Source organism: Macrotis lagotis, chromosome 2 (assembly GCF_037893015.1).
Source record: "Macrotis lagotis isolate mMagLag1 chromosome 2, bilby.v1.9.chrom.fasta, whole genome shotgun sequence".
Lineage (NCBI taxonomy): Eukaryota > Metazoa > Chordata > Mammalia > Peramelemorphia > Peramelidae > Macrotis > Macrotis lagotis.
In genome coordinates, this window is record NC_133659.1 from 198,658,079 (window position 1) to 198,673,440 (window position 15,362).

General features: G+C 38.5%; 1 protein-coding gene across 1 annotated transcript in view; it reads left to right on the forward strand.

Moving 5' to 3' along the window:
- MAPT (microtubule associated protein tau) overlaps positions 1-15,362 on the forward strand; it is a 164,608-nt gene that overhangs the window by 87,219 nt on the left and 62,027 nt on the right. The window lies entirely within an intron of this gene.

Here is a 15,362-nt window from a genome sequence, read left to right on the forward strand (position 1 = left end):
TTCCAACATTACTACAAAGAACACAACTACGGTGGACTGGTCATGTTATTAGAATGCCAGGTGTGTATTTGCCCAAAAAAAACTATTTTATGGAGAACTCACACAGGGCAAGTGCTCACAAGGGGATCAGAAGTGATACTAAGACACCCCAAAGGTCTCATTGAAGAACTATAGAATTTATTGTACAGCATTGGAGACCCTGGCAGGGACCATTCAGCATAGCGTGTCCTCATCAGTGAGGGTGCTATGCTTTCTGAAGAAGGCAGAATTGAAGCAGCTCAGAGAAAATGTGACATCCGTAACTTTAGTGTACTCACCCCAGGTGTTCACATGGACTATTTGTGCCTGATCTGTGGTAGAGCAGTACTAGCTCATATTGGTCTGATCAATCACAGTAGGACACACTGTAATTTGTTTCAAACATAGTGATGTCCTTTTGATCTTCTTTGATAACAAAGGACAAGAATCAACTTGAAAAGTCATCAATACTAGGAACCTTTGCTCATTTTTCTCTCTTCTAAAGCCATCACAGTCTGGCTTTCAACTTTCATGAGTCTCTTCTCACTCTCTAAATTACCAAATATATTATCATTTCTTCAGTACTCATTCTTCTTGACTTCTTTGCAACATTTGACTCTGTTGACCACTTTCTTAGATGTTTCACCTTTCTGGATTTTCTTCACTTTTTTGTCTATCAGACTATTGTTCAGATTCCCTTGATGAATCTTCATATATGTCATACTCAATAAATGTGGGATATACCACCACCCTACCTACCCCCTCAGCCCTGGCCTGGATCCTCTGTCACTCAGTGACCCACATGACAGCTCTTGTCTGTGAAGATGATTTTTGGGAGAGAGGCATTTTGGATTAAGTGACTTGCCCAGTGTCACATAGCTAGTCATCATCTGAGGCCAGATTTGAAACTCAGGTGCTCCTAACTTCAGGGCCAATGCTCTATCTGCTCTACCACCTAGCTGCCCTTGTAAAGGTGATTTCTGCATACAGTCCAAGCTTCTCTCCTGAGCTGTGGCACATTATTAATTGGACATTACAAATTACAGCCATTTCTACTCAATAGATCCAAAAAAGAAGTTACTTTATTTCCCTCAAAATTCATGTCTCTGTCCAGGGCACCACCATGCTTCCTGCAACTCAGATTCTGTCTTGCTTTTATCCTTGAATATTGACTTTTTCCCTCTTTACATAACCAGGCAGTTGTCAAATCTTATTTTTTCTAGCTCTGTAATATCTCTTAGATATGCCCCCATTCTCTCCACTCACTTAAGTACCATTTAAATTCAGTCACCTTGGGGTGGCTAGGTGGTACAGTGGATAGAGCACCAACCCTGGAGTCAGGAGGCCCTGGAGTGAGGAGTACCTAAGTTCAAATCCGGACTCCGACACTTAATAATTACCTAGCTGTGTGGCCTTGGGCAAGCCACTTAACCCCATTGCCTTGCAAAAAAACCTAAACAAATAAATACATTCAGTCACCTCTGTTCTGTTCTCTAATCCATTCTCCCAACCATTGCCAAAATGATTTTTCCTAAAGCCTAGGTCTGATTTAAATCCCTCTCCTAGTCAATAAAATCCAGTAGTCCCCTTTTCCATTTACTTCTAGGATCAAATATAGAATCCCCTATTTGGCATTTAAATTTTTTTCTTTTTTTTCCTTTAAAAAAATTTTTATTATTATTTTTAATTTATGAAATAAAATAAGCATTTCCATAACAGTTATAGTAAAAAGATGATTGCATATGAAACTACAAATCTATTATATACATCTTGCTATTCCTTTTAAACATGTAATAAAGTTATTATATAAATTTCTTTTTTTTCTATTCTCCCCCCCCCCCCAGTGTGATGTATAAAAAGGTTTTGGGTAATAATTTTCTTAATTGTTGCTAGCAGATAATTGATGATGATGTTTGTACTTCATTTTCAAAGATCATGTCATTAGGAATATGATGCCATAAGATAATGCCATGACAGGCATGTGAATTTGAGTGAGAAGGTGTTGTGCAAAGTCACCAAACCACACTTTCTCCTCCAGAGCTATTTGGGTTCAGTGGCCAGATATAAATCAGGATGACTGGAGATGGCCCTGGATGCAAGGCAATCCGGGTTAAATGACTTGCCCAAGTTCACACAGCTAATAAGTGTCTGAGGTCACATTTGAACTCAGATCCTCTTGACTCTCCAATGCTCTATCCATTGCATGCCCTAGCTACCCTAGACCCTGTAGTCAAGAGGATCTGAGTTCAAATCCAACCTCAGATACTTGATACTAGCTAAGTGACGGTCAAGCAAGTCACTTAACCCTGATTGCCTCAAATCCTGGGCCATCTCTAGTCATCCTGATTCATATCTGGCTACTGGACCTGGATGACTTCAGAAGAGAAAGTGCACAGCACCCCTTCTCTCAAATTCAATTCATGTGCTTGTCATGGCATTATCTCATGGCATCACCTTCCTGATGTCATAATCTTCTAATACAAAGGACAAATAGCAGCAACAGATAATTAATAAAAGGGGTCAGTGACACACTTGAATGTCAAAGACCCCTCATTGTAGAGGGCCAGCCCCAGGGAGTGCTATTCACATATCCTCTGTGATCTTCTTCATCAAAGGTATGTATGGATTATTGCTCGTTGTATGGATCTGTTGGCTCACCAGTGAACCCAGACCTAGGATAATCTGTTTCTCCAGGATGGTTGTAAAAGGTTTCTTTGATAGAAAAGCATGCATTTTTCTAAGAACAAATATTGTAAATTTACCCAGGAACTTGTAAAACTGGGTCTCTTTTAACCCATCATTCCTGAGATAAGTTTCTGCTATAAAAAGTCTGAGTTTCCAAAAATAAAATTGGTAGATTTTCACTTCCTAGTCTTTTGTGTTTGGATATGTTTATCTACCCAACCTGACTCTTGGAAACTCATGTCCAGACCCACACCAGAGCTATTGTGGGTGATAGCTCATAGAACCCACTCAATGCTTATAGGCTCTTGGAAGAGTGGATGTGCCTGAGGGTAACAATCAACTCTGATTGGTTAACAGTTAATGAGAAGGGGCAGCTAGGTGGTATAGTGGATAAAGCACCGACCCTGGAGTCAGGAGTACCTGGGTTCAGATCCGGTCTCAGACTAGCTGTGTAGCCTTGGGCAAGCCACTTAACTCCATTTGCCTTGCAAAAACCTAAAAAAAAAAAGTTAATGAGAAGAATGATTATTATAATGAGAGATGGACCAGATCTAATGCTGGCCTGGGGAACTTGACCTTGATCACTCAGATCTGTCTGACTAGAACACAAAGGGCTGGATCCATGAAGATCAGATTTTCCTTGTAAGGTTTTTTTAAGTTGGGTGGGGCAGCAACTCCACCTAGATAAGATGGTCTAGAAGGGATAAATCTTTTTTGTTTTTGCTAGGCAAACAGGTTAAGTGGCTTGCCCAAGGCCACACAGCTAGGTAATTATTAAGTGTCTGAGACCGTATTTGAATCCAGGTACTCCTGACTCCAGGGCAGGTGCTCTATCCACTGTGCCACCTAGCTGCCCCCCCCCCCCATGGGATAAATCTTTAGGCAAGATTAAAGATCTCCTAGAAAGACTGGACTTTGAAATAGGAAAAAGGAAAAAAACTCTGGATCTCCCCAATAATTAGTTATTTTAAGAGAGAAATAATAGCTACCATTAGAGTGTGCGTGTGTGTAAATCATTCTATACATCCTTATATTTGGAAGTTCTTTCTCTGAATGCCAATAGCATCTTCCTTCATATATCCTTGGTAGTTAAGCTGGATATTTATAATAGTCAAAATGACTTATTTGCTCAAAGTTGTACTTAAAACAATATTGCTGTTATTTTCACAAACTTGCTCTTCCCTTCCTTTCCAGTCTGCTTGTGTATTACCTCTCCTCCATATAGTACAGGTTTTTGCCTTGCATTTATTTTGAACATGTCTTCTATTTGCTCATTTTTGTGCTTGAAATATGAGTTCCTTGAAGGCAGGACCACTTCTGCTTTGTGTTGTGTTGTGTTAGGCCTTAATAGCTGCCTGGCAGATGTCAGTGATCTGCTGACACAGACTGTTTTTAAAGACATAATAGGGTTCTGTACTCCAGGGGCACAGTAGAGGCATGACCAGGCAACACCCTGATAATGTGTCTTCTTTCTCTTAAAGCACAAGGCATGCATACAGGAAGCCCCAAGTTCAAATCTGGCCTCAGAGATTTATGAACTATTTGACCCTGGATAAGTCACTTCATCTTGACTACCTCAGTTTCCACAGTTGTAAAATGATAACAATAGCTCTTATCTGCCAGGGTCAGCCTCAAAAATTTAATAGCTGTGTGACCTGAGCAAGTCACTTCACTTCTGTTTGCCACTGTTTACTCATCTGTAAAATGGGGATAATTATAACACCTCCTTCCCAGGGCTATTTGGGAGGATAAAATAATATTTGTAAAGAGTTCTGCAAAACTTAAAGTTCTGTATTAGTGCCAGCTACTACTATTATTGATGGTGTTGAGGTAGAACTTGCTCTCTTTAGTTAATCTAGATATGAATTTTTTTATGTTAATTTTATCAATAACTGTCACATATTTGTCATCACAACTGTGGTAAACTATGTGACTCCTAAAAACAGCTGTCAAAACATCCTTAAACTTGAAGCCAGATCTTCTTCCCTAAGGTTTTCCTTTCTCTCCAGTTGAACAGCTCTCCAGTTCTTTCTGTGGTAAGTGAACCTATTGATGAAGATATTTGTCCTTCTTACCCAAAGAAGGCCATGACATCAAGAAGGTGATGCCATGATAAGCATATGAATTGGAGTGAGGGGTTGCTGTGCTAAATCACCAGCTTCACTTTGTCCTCTTGAGCCATCTGGATCCAATGACCAGATGTGAATCAGGTTGACTCGCCCCAAATGTGAGGCAATCAGGGTTAAGTGACCTTCTCATAACCACACAGATAAGTGTCAAATGTCTGAAGCCAAATTTGAACTTAAGTCCTTCTGATTCCAGGTCTGGTACTCTATCTGCAGCACCACCTAGATGCCCCTAGGTGAACCCACTGTTCCTACTGAACTAATAGTCCATATCCAGCTCCATGTACTCATGATCACAGACTTTGGGGCCCCCAAGAACATCCTTGCTTAGAGTTCCTGCTAGCTTCTGGCCATTCATCCTAGACTGGATCAAAGAGCTTAATTAGTATTTCCCTTTGGTTTTTATTGACTGTTGCTTCAACTGTTGCTTCAGCATGTTCATTGGAGAGATTTTTAGGGGGAAGCAAGATACAGCCATAACTTTTTATAAAATCAGCCTTATTGGAAGTCTCCCAACTAATGTCTTCATCTAATTCATTCATTAAGATGTCCATAAAAGGACTGAGGACAGAGCACGAAAAGGCTCTCTCTGGGTTGATTTCAATCGATTAATCACCACTCTCTTAGTTCAATTATCCAGCCAGTTATAAATTTATATAATAGTATTTTCCCTCAGTTAACATTTCTCTGTCTTTTCCACAAGATGTCATAAAAGATTTTTGCCAAAAACATCTTTTGGTTGTCATTAAGTCAATTTTCTGACCTGGTTTTCTTGGAATAGATAGTCAAGTGGTTTGCCATTTCCTTTTCTAGCTTATTTTACAGATGAAGAAACTGAAGCAAACAGGGTAGAGTGTCTTGCCTAAGGGCACACAGTTAGCACCTGTTGCCAGATTTGTACTCAGTTCTTCCTGACTCCAGATTCAGCATACCACCTAGCCTGCCCTGAAATGACTCCCTGAAATCTAAATGTATGCTATGTCTGCATCATTCCCTTGTTAACTCTTATCAAAAAAGAAAATGAGGTTGGGCTGGTACAGTTTATTCTTAGCAAATTGAAGCCAACTCAGGGATCCCTGCTTCCCTTCCTTGGTAATCCCAAAGTAGCTGCATTGTGAGAATTCTTACAGAATTTGGCCTGCAATTGACATCAGCCTCTAGCTAGAGTCCCTGTTCTTGGCCTTTTGAGGATGCTGCCATCTCCTAGCTCTCCAAGCAGCTTTCCCCTCACTCCCTCATTACCCAGAACCTATAGCAGTGATTCAGCAGTCACACTGTTGAGTTTTTCCAGCTCCCTGGATGTGCTTTTATCCAGGAGGCTAAGAGACTTGAATTAAAGTTGCTCAGACCTCTCTTAACACCTTCTCTTCCTCCTTGTCTATCTTTAGTATCCATTCCATCTCTGATTTGTTTATTCTTCCCTTAACAAGACCGAAAGTCATTCCCTACATGACAAGAAATTTAATATTTCTGTTTGTTTGTCATCTGTAAATATGATGCTGTGTGCCCCAAGTAGTGGATGTCACCCCTCCCCAACCACCCTCCCTCCATCCTTGTTCTTCTTCTTGGATCCAATGTGGTTTTTAAAGATTTTCTGAGGCTCAGTTTTGGGGAAGAGCTTAGGGATCCTCTAGGCTCTCTTACTTGTGAGCAGGTAAATATGTGAAATATTTCAAACATACATAGTGATGAGACATTCACTGCCTGATAGGGCAGCCCATTCCACTTTTGGACAACACTTAATTCTTGGTTTTATTGTTGTTCAGTCAGAAACAACTCTTTGTAACCCCATTTGAGATTTTCTTGGCAGAGATACTGGACTGGTTTGCTGTTTCCTTCTCTCACTCATCTTATAGCTGAGAAAACTGAGGCAGGTAGGGTGAAGTGACTTTCCAGTGTCATATAGCCAGTAAGTGTGGAAGGCTGTATTCTTAAATCCTCTTACTTTCCGGTGTAGAACTTCATCCACTGACTTTCCTAACTTAATTGTAAGAAAGTTTTAATCTGTATTGAGCCAAAATTTGCCTCTCTGCAGCTTCTGTATGCTGTTTCTACTTCTTTCCTCTGGGACTAAGGGAAACAAATCTTTTTTTTTTCAGTTAACCAATTTTGTTTGTTTTGAATTTTACAGTTTTTCCCTTAATCTTGTTTTCCTTCTCCCACCCCCCCACAGAAGGCAGTCTATTAGTCTTTACATTGTTTCCATAGTATACATTGATCCAAGTTGAATGTGATGAGAGAGAAATCATACCCTTAAAGACAAAAAAATAAAGTATAAGAGATAGCAAAATTACTTAATAAGATAATGCAGGGTTTTTTTTTAATTAAAGGTCTTTATCTTTGGTCTTTGTTCAAACTTCACAATTCTTTCTCTGGATACAGATGGTATTCTCCATCACAGATATCCCAAAATTGTGCCTGATTGTTGCACTGATGGAATGGGCAAGTCCATTAAGGTTGATCATCACCCCCATGTTGCTGTTAGGTTGTGCAGTGTTCTTCTGGTTCTGCTCATCTCATTCAGCATCAGTTCATGCAAATCCTTCCAGTCTAGGGAAAAAAATCTTAACAGCTCTCGTGCTCTCTTTACCTGTTTAAACTTTCTTCAGACTTTACATATCCTACATTCACAAGGTCATAGGATCCTAGTTTTAGAACTGGAAGGAACTTAAGAAATCATCTGATTCAAACCCTTAATTCCATAGCAAGGGAAACTGAGGCTCAGAAATGACGTGATTTTCCTAGAGCTGCATAGATAGAAAGTAGTATGTCTGAGATCAGAGCTCACTCCTGTCTCTTTCCACTGTACCATACTGCCTCTCCAACTCCTCCTTGTAGCACACGAATTTGAGATCCTCCACCATCTTGGTTGCTCTCCTTTGGACATATATCAACTTGTCAGTGTCCTTCTAATGATGTATCAGTGAGAACCTATCTTAGTAACTCAGGATGTATTCTAACCAGGTCAGAGTACAGGACTACTCTTACTGCCCTTGTTCTGGATACCATTTATTCTATTAATGAAACTTTGACTACCATGTTGCATTATTACTGACTTTTAAGAAGTTTAAAGTTTGTTAAAACCTACAGGACTTTTTTCACCTGAAATTTTGTCTCCAAGTAATGAGTCCTTCATCCTGCACTTATGCAGTTGATCTTTTGAACCTATATGTTAAATCCTTTTTGTTATCTTGTATATATTTTATAACATTCAGCTAGCTTATCTTCACGATATTCCATCATTTCTAGTCACGTCCAACTCTTCATGACTCACTTTAGTTTTCTTGGCAAAAATACTGGAATGGTTTGTCATTTCCTTCTCCAACCCATTTTACAGATGGGAAAACTGAGGTAAAGAGGGTGAAGTGAATTGTCCAGCGTCACATAGCTAGTAAATGTCTCAGGCTAGATCTGAACCCATGAAGACAAGGCTTTTGACTCCAGACCACCCTTAGCTGCCCTTTATCTTGCTTACTTAGATTTAGTAATCCTGCCACTAATAATTACAAGTTCATTCCATAACTGGTAGTTTGGATTCTACCACTTAATTCCCTGCATGACTTTAGGAAAGTGAGAATCTTTGTGAATCTCAGTTTTGACACATGTAACTACCCATCTCACAGAGTTGTAACCATAATAATTCAAAAAAAATTGGAGCAATTATAGTCACTCTTTCCTATAAACAATTGAACAAACATTTGTTTAGTTGAACAACATTGAAGATTTCCCTTTACAAGTGCTGGGGATATGGAGATGAAAATGACATATATATTTTAGTTTTTGCAAGGCAGTGGGGTTAAGTGACTTGCCTAAGGCCACACAACTAGGTAATTATTAAGTATCTGAGGCCGGATTTGAACTCGGGTATTCCTGACTCCAGGGCCAGTGCTCTATCCACTGCACCACCTAGCTGCCCAAAAATGACATGTTCTTTGTTTTGTTTTGTTTTTTGTTTTTTGTTTTTTAGGTTCTTGCAAGGCAAATGGGGTTAAGTGGCTTGCCCAAGGCCACACAACTAGGTAATTATTAAATATCTGAGGCCGGATTTGAACTCAGGTACTCCTGACTCCAAGGCCAGTACTCTATCCACTGAGCCACCTAGGTGCCCAGAAAATGACATATTCTTTAAAAATTAACTTACCATTTTAATTCAAAAGTTTTTTATGTCAGATGACCTTTTTAGTATTCTGGTGAAGCCTGTGCATTCTTTTTTCAGAAATAGGTTTTTAAATGCATGTAATAAAAAAATACTAAAGACCCCTGATGTAGTAGGTGAATTCAATATATCCATAATGATTTGAGATGGAAAAACAAAGAAGTCAAAGTTCAGACAGAAAAATGTTTGAAAAGGTGATCACTTTCATCTGTGGAGATTCTTTGATTATGTGCCTCTTTTTGAAATCAAACTTGTGAGTTTTGAGTGCAGCTCTATTAATTTCTATAGAGGCTGCTCCCTTTTCTTTTCTCTTCCCCCTTTTCTTTTTCATTATGTTCATTTGCAATGTATCATCAGAGATTTGTCTTTGAGAGCCTTCCTTCTATTTAAATATCTTCCTCTTAAGAGACTCTGGCCTTGAGAAGACACTGATTTTTTTTAAACAACTCTCCTAAAATTAGGCTATATGTCTACTATATCCGTTCTTTCTACTCCTTGACTATCACAGACTTCAGAAAGATATAATTGCCTTCTCCCATTTTGCCATCACTTCTGTTTCACCAGTTAGTTCCTCCAGAGTGATCAGAATTATGTCCAAATACTTTCTCTTAACTTCTAAGAAGAGATGAAATTAGCAGCTAGGCAAGAAATTACTTGACAATCTATTTTTTGTTGGGATGAGATTTTCAACAAATATCCACAGAATTGATGTAATGCCAATTTTATAATCTGAATCAAAAATTTATTGATTCTCTCCATCTTGCAAGATAACCTGTTTTTAATTAAATATTATAATATAATATCATTCATATACAAAATTATATAATATAATATTATAGTATACTTTATATTATATTATTGTATAATATATTACTATTTTTCTCTTTATCATTACCCAAATAATTCTCCATTGTGACACACACACACACATACACACACACATATACAAACACAAACACTCTCACACATATACCCAGGCTAATGATTTTCAACAATAACATATCAGATCATATATCTAGAACTGGGAGATCTATTCAAAACCTATTAGGGGCAGCTGAGTAGTACAGTGAATAGAATGCCTACCTGGAGTCAGGAGGACCTGAGTTCAAATCTGGCCTCAGACATTTAATAATTACCTAGCTGAGTGACCTTGGACAAGTCACTTAACCCCATTGCCTTGCCAAAAAAAAAAAGAAAGAAAAAGAAATGCTTTTTCATAACTTTTCTAATTTTGAGTTTCTCCTTACCAATATTTGTGAGTTCCACCCTACCATACCTTCTTTCATTAACATCCAAGTTTAATTTTGAACTTGCCTATACTCAAAGAGGGGGGCAGCCAGGTGGTCAGTGGATAGAGTATCGGGTCTGGTGTCAAGAAGACTCATCTTCCTGAGTTTAAATCTGACCTCAGACTCTTACTATCTATGTGACCCTTACCATGTATCCCTTAATTTTCTCACCTGCAAATTGAGTTGGAGAAGGAAATGGCAAACCACTCCAGTACGTTTTTGCAAAGAAAACTTCAAATGGGATCATGAAAAGTCAAATACAACTGAACAAAAATAGTTGAGAAAGTATAGCATAGCTAATGAAACACTGGATTTGGAATTTTAAAAAAGCCTTAGTTCAAATCCTATTTCTGATTCTTTTGCTCTATGACTGTGGGCTGAAAGGTTAATTTTTCTGTGCCTCCATTTTCTCATTTGCAAAATGAGAAGATTGTCCTTGATAACAGCTAAGGTCCCTTTCAGCTCTAAATCTGTTTTTCTATTTTTATGAATTATTTACTGAACTAATTTCTATTTTTTTCTCCTGTGAATTATTGACTTTTTCTTCTACTATTGGTCCCTCCCCCATCCCATTGTGACTCCCATTCCCCATTTGATAGCTAGTGTTCTCCATTTTATCAGAGTTTAATATTTTCAGATTAAGCCACATTTAATCAGATTGACATATGCATGTCTTTTCCATTCCTAACCAGCACCTATTATTATAAAATTTTAAAGCTTTCTCCAGAAAACCAAATTTCTATTCTTTGACACATATACCCCCATCTCTATATCTATCTCTTCATTTTCTATCTAAAGTTCCAGCCTTTACTTGAAAGTATGATACAAATGCCCCTTGTGTTTTCTCATCCTCTTATTCATATTATAAATACCTAGGTCAAATGTATAAAGCAGGCAGATATCAGAGTTGACCATCCAATTCAATGCACACAGGAAGAATCCCAATAAAAAAACACTGAAGATATCAATCTGCATTGGTAGAGGGGGAACTTCCCCAGATGGAAATTTGCCAAGCCAAGGAAATCACCCATCCAGGCCTTGTCCCTGTGACATGTATCCCTTAGTTTGACCCTTCCAGCTTGTAAGTAGTTTTCATCCTCAGTAAGACAATGACTGATCATCACAATATCCACAATATTTTCCTCTTATTTAGAAAGCCAGAAGTTTGTGATTAGGACCTGATGCTTATCCTGTCTATCAAGGAGTCTATAATATTGTAGTTAGCAGCAGCATCACTACCAGTGTTATCTAAAGAAGGTCTCCTTGACAGTCAGTGGATGGGCATTGCTTTAATCTATCCAATTCCAAAGGGCACTTATCAGTGCTCAACAATTTGAAGAGCTGATCCCACTGATAATGGCACTTTGGAGCAGATGTGACGTCATGTGGTCAGTGATATCCCTAACAGGTTTAGAGACTTTGGGCTAAGACACTGATGTGAAAAAGTGCTTGTTTGTAGTGGTTACAAGAATGTTGCCATTGAACTGATCCTATTCCTAGAAATCAGACTTGGCAAAGGGATTCACATGCTGACATTTTAAAACAAAGCTGGAATTGTGTCCAGTATCTTTATCCATTACTATACTCTCTTAGGAAATTATTCTCCCATCTTCTGGATTGTCAACATTTTCTACAAGACTACACTTGAGGTTCAGACTTTTTCTCTCAATGGATAGTTCTTATATTTTTTTGTGCTTGTTATTGTTGTTGGTCTGTCATTTTAGTCATTTCCAACTCTTTGTGACTCCATTTGGGATTTACTTGGTAAAGTTACTGGAATAGTTTGTCATTTCCTACTCCAGATCATTTGACAGATGAGGAAATTGAGGCAAATAGGGTTAGGTGACATGTTAGGGGTCACCCAGCTAGAAAGTATCTGAAGTTAGAGCTGAATTCAGTAAAATGAGTCTTCCCAATTCCAGACTTCATGTTCCATCCATTGCACCAACTAGTAATTCATTACATTCTAGATATTTGAACACATTTATTTTGTAACAGAAGGAAATCGGAATTATTTGGAATCGGGATCATGTGAAATAACACACCTATGTGATCATGAACAAGTTATTTACCTGTCAGTTTATCAGACAATCATCTCCAGCTAAAGTTACCAACAAGTTGCTGATCTGTATTGGTAGAGGGAATTTTCAAACCTGGAGTTTCCCCTACACTAATATTTACAAGTCTAAACAAAAACGAAATTGGTACCACCTAACTAAAACTCATGAGATGTTTCTATAGAATGACCTTAATGCAATTGGAATATGAACCTTTTCAAATTCTTCCTGAGGGCTGACAAATAGCACTGCTGCATTTTCTATCAGTCAAGCCACCCAAGACATGAACCACCTACTTGTCTAGAATTTTTCATTTTGAGATGATGCTACACCCTGAGTCTTCTCCTTCCCATCCTCCCCCATCTCCATGTTGTCACTCAGGGTTGTGCTGTTAGTAGTTTTCCCAGCGGGAGAGCTGGAGGATCCCACTAAGCCATCCAGAAGCTTAACTAGCACAGCCCTAGCCTATCTCCCAGGTGGTCTAACAGAAGGGTTTTTACCAAAACCCAGTAGCCATGTCCTTTATGAAAAATCTATCTTAGGAGAAGAAAATTTGTATAAGCTCTTAAAAGAGTAGCCATATGAACTGTCTAAATTCTAAAACATTGCTCCAGATCACCAGAAAGAAAGAAGGAAGGAGGGGAGGGGATGAGAGAGAAAGAGAGGGAGAAGAGGAAGAAAGAAAAAGAAGGAAGAGAAGGTGGGGAGAAAGAGGGAGAAAGGAGGGAAAGAGAGGAAAAATGAGGGTGGAATGCAAATAAAAATTACTCTGAAGTTTTATCTCACAACCAGCTAACTGACTAAGAAGACTTATAAGATGGGAATAATAGAAGAGCTGTCGAAGGAGGTTCTGCCTAGGACTGCCTTCTACATTTCTCTGCTTCTTTTAAGTGGGGTTGGGACTTTATCAGCTCCCATGGGTTTAATTATTATCTTTATGCTGATGACTCCCTAATATAATACATCTAATAATATACCTAATCTCTCTCCCAAACACCCTTCCTGGAGGCAGCTAGATGGCACAGTGGATAGAGCACTGGCCCTGGAGTCAGGAGTACCTGAGTTCAAATCTGGCCTCAGACACTTAATAATCAACTAGCTGTGTAGCTTTGGGCAAGTCACTTAACCCCATTGCCTTGCAAAAAATAGATAGATAGATAGATAGATAGATAGATAGATAGATAGATAGATAGATAGATAGATAAAAATAAAATACAAATACCCTTCCTACTTTAACTATTGGTCAGTTCAAACAAGATATCTCAAAGACATCTCAAACCCATGTCTAAAATAAATCTCATCATTTTTCCTCTCACTCCCAGCCCCCTTCCAGACTTCAGTATAATAGGAGTAACCACAATCTTTCTACTTGGTATCATCTTCAACTCTTCACTCTCACCTCTCCCCCATTTCCAGTCTCTACATCTATCTATTCATTTATATCTTCATATCCCTCACATGCCTCCCTTTCTCTCTACTTATCCAACCATCTTTCTAGGTCAGGCCTTCTAATTCTAGCCTAGACTATTGAAATAGTATCTTCATATTTGGTCTCCCTACTTCAAATTTCTCCATACTTCATCAACTATTCAACTGCCAAAGTGATTTTCCCAAAATATAAGTCTAATAAAATATATTATCCCTGCTCCCAGGCAATAAACTCCAATAAGCTCCCTTTTACTTTGAGGACAAACTATAAAATCCTTTATTTGATGTCTACAACTTTTCACAACCTGACTCCTTCCCAATTCCCATTCTTCTTGCTTTTTTGAAGCAATCAGGATTAAGTGACTTGCTTTCCAGTGTTACACAAAGCTAGTAAGTGTCTGAGGCTGGATTTGAGCTCAGGTTCACCTGTCTTTAAGGGCTGGTGTGCAATTCACTGCACCACCTTAACTGCCCTTTTTTCTTACTTTTTAATCCTTTCCTTGTACTGTTTCCTAGTCATAATGGAAATTCTACTTGCTATTCTGCACACAGGATACTCCTTGTCCCACTTTTATTTGTTCAGTCATTTTCAGTTTCCATTTGGGATTTTCTTGACAAAGATGCTGGAGTGGTTTGCCATTTCTTTGGTTTGCCATTTCCTTCTTCAGCTCATGTGACTTGCCCATAGTCATATAGCTACTAAGTGTCTGAGGTCAAATTTGCACTCAGGTCTTTTGCTGACTTCAGGCCTCACACTCTATCTATTGTACCCTCCCTACCTAGCTGTTCCCTCCATATCCTTCCTTCTTGCCTTTGATACAGGCCCTTCTTCTCTATAACCTCCTGGAATCTTGATTTTTTCTAGAATCAGTTCAAACTGTTTGTTTCACGATTCATTTCCTAACCCCAGCTGCTAGAGTACCCCCTCCAAAAATTAATTTGTATTCATTTTGTGCATAATCTACATATACTTCTAAGGTATGGATACATGTTTCCCCCCATTGGAATGTCTATTCTTTAAAGATAAAGACTTTCACTTTTGTACTCATGGCATAGTACCAACCATGTGATAAATAATAATAAATGCTTGTTGACACTAATGCACTGGTGGATGTACTGTGAATTGGTCCAACCATTCTGGAAAGTAATTTAGAACTGAAAGTTTTAAAAGTGACTGAAATGTCAAGGATGTCATGGTAGGCTTCTATCCTAAGAAGGGTAGCAGCAAAAAGAAAAGCCTAATATGCTTCACAATATTTATAGCAGTGCTTTTTGTCATAACAAATAATTGGAAATGCCCATGGATTAGGGAATGGCTGAGCAGATTGTGGCATATGAATATAAGGGAATATATAGCTATACCATAAGGAATAATGAATGGAAGAATCAGAAGACTCAAAAAAAAAAACTATTGAGAAGTGAAAAGTAAGCAAAGCAAGGATAGTAATGATTTACGGCAGTGTAAATGGAAATAACAATACCAAAACAACAGAATGCCATTAAGTTATAACTTAACAGCATTCTGAGTTCTGCCCCCAGAGAAGAGATGAATGAAAATATTTCCTTTCCTGTGCAACACACACACACACACACACACACACAC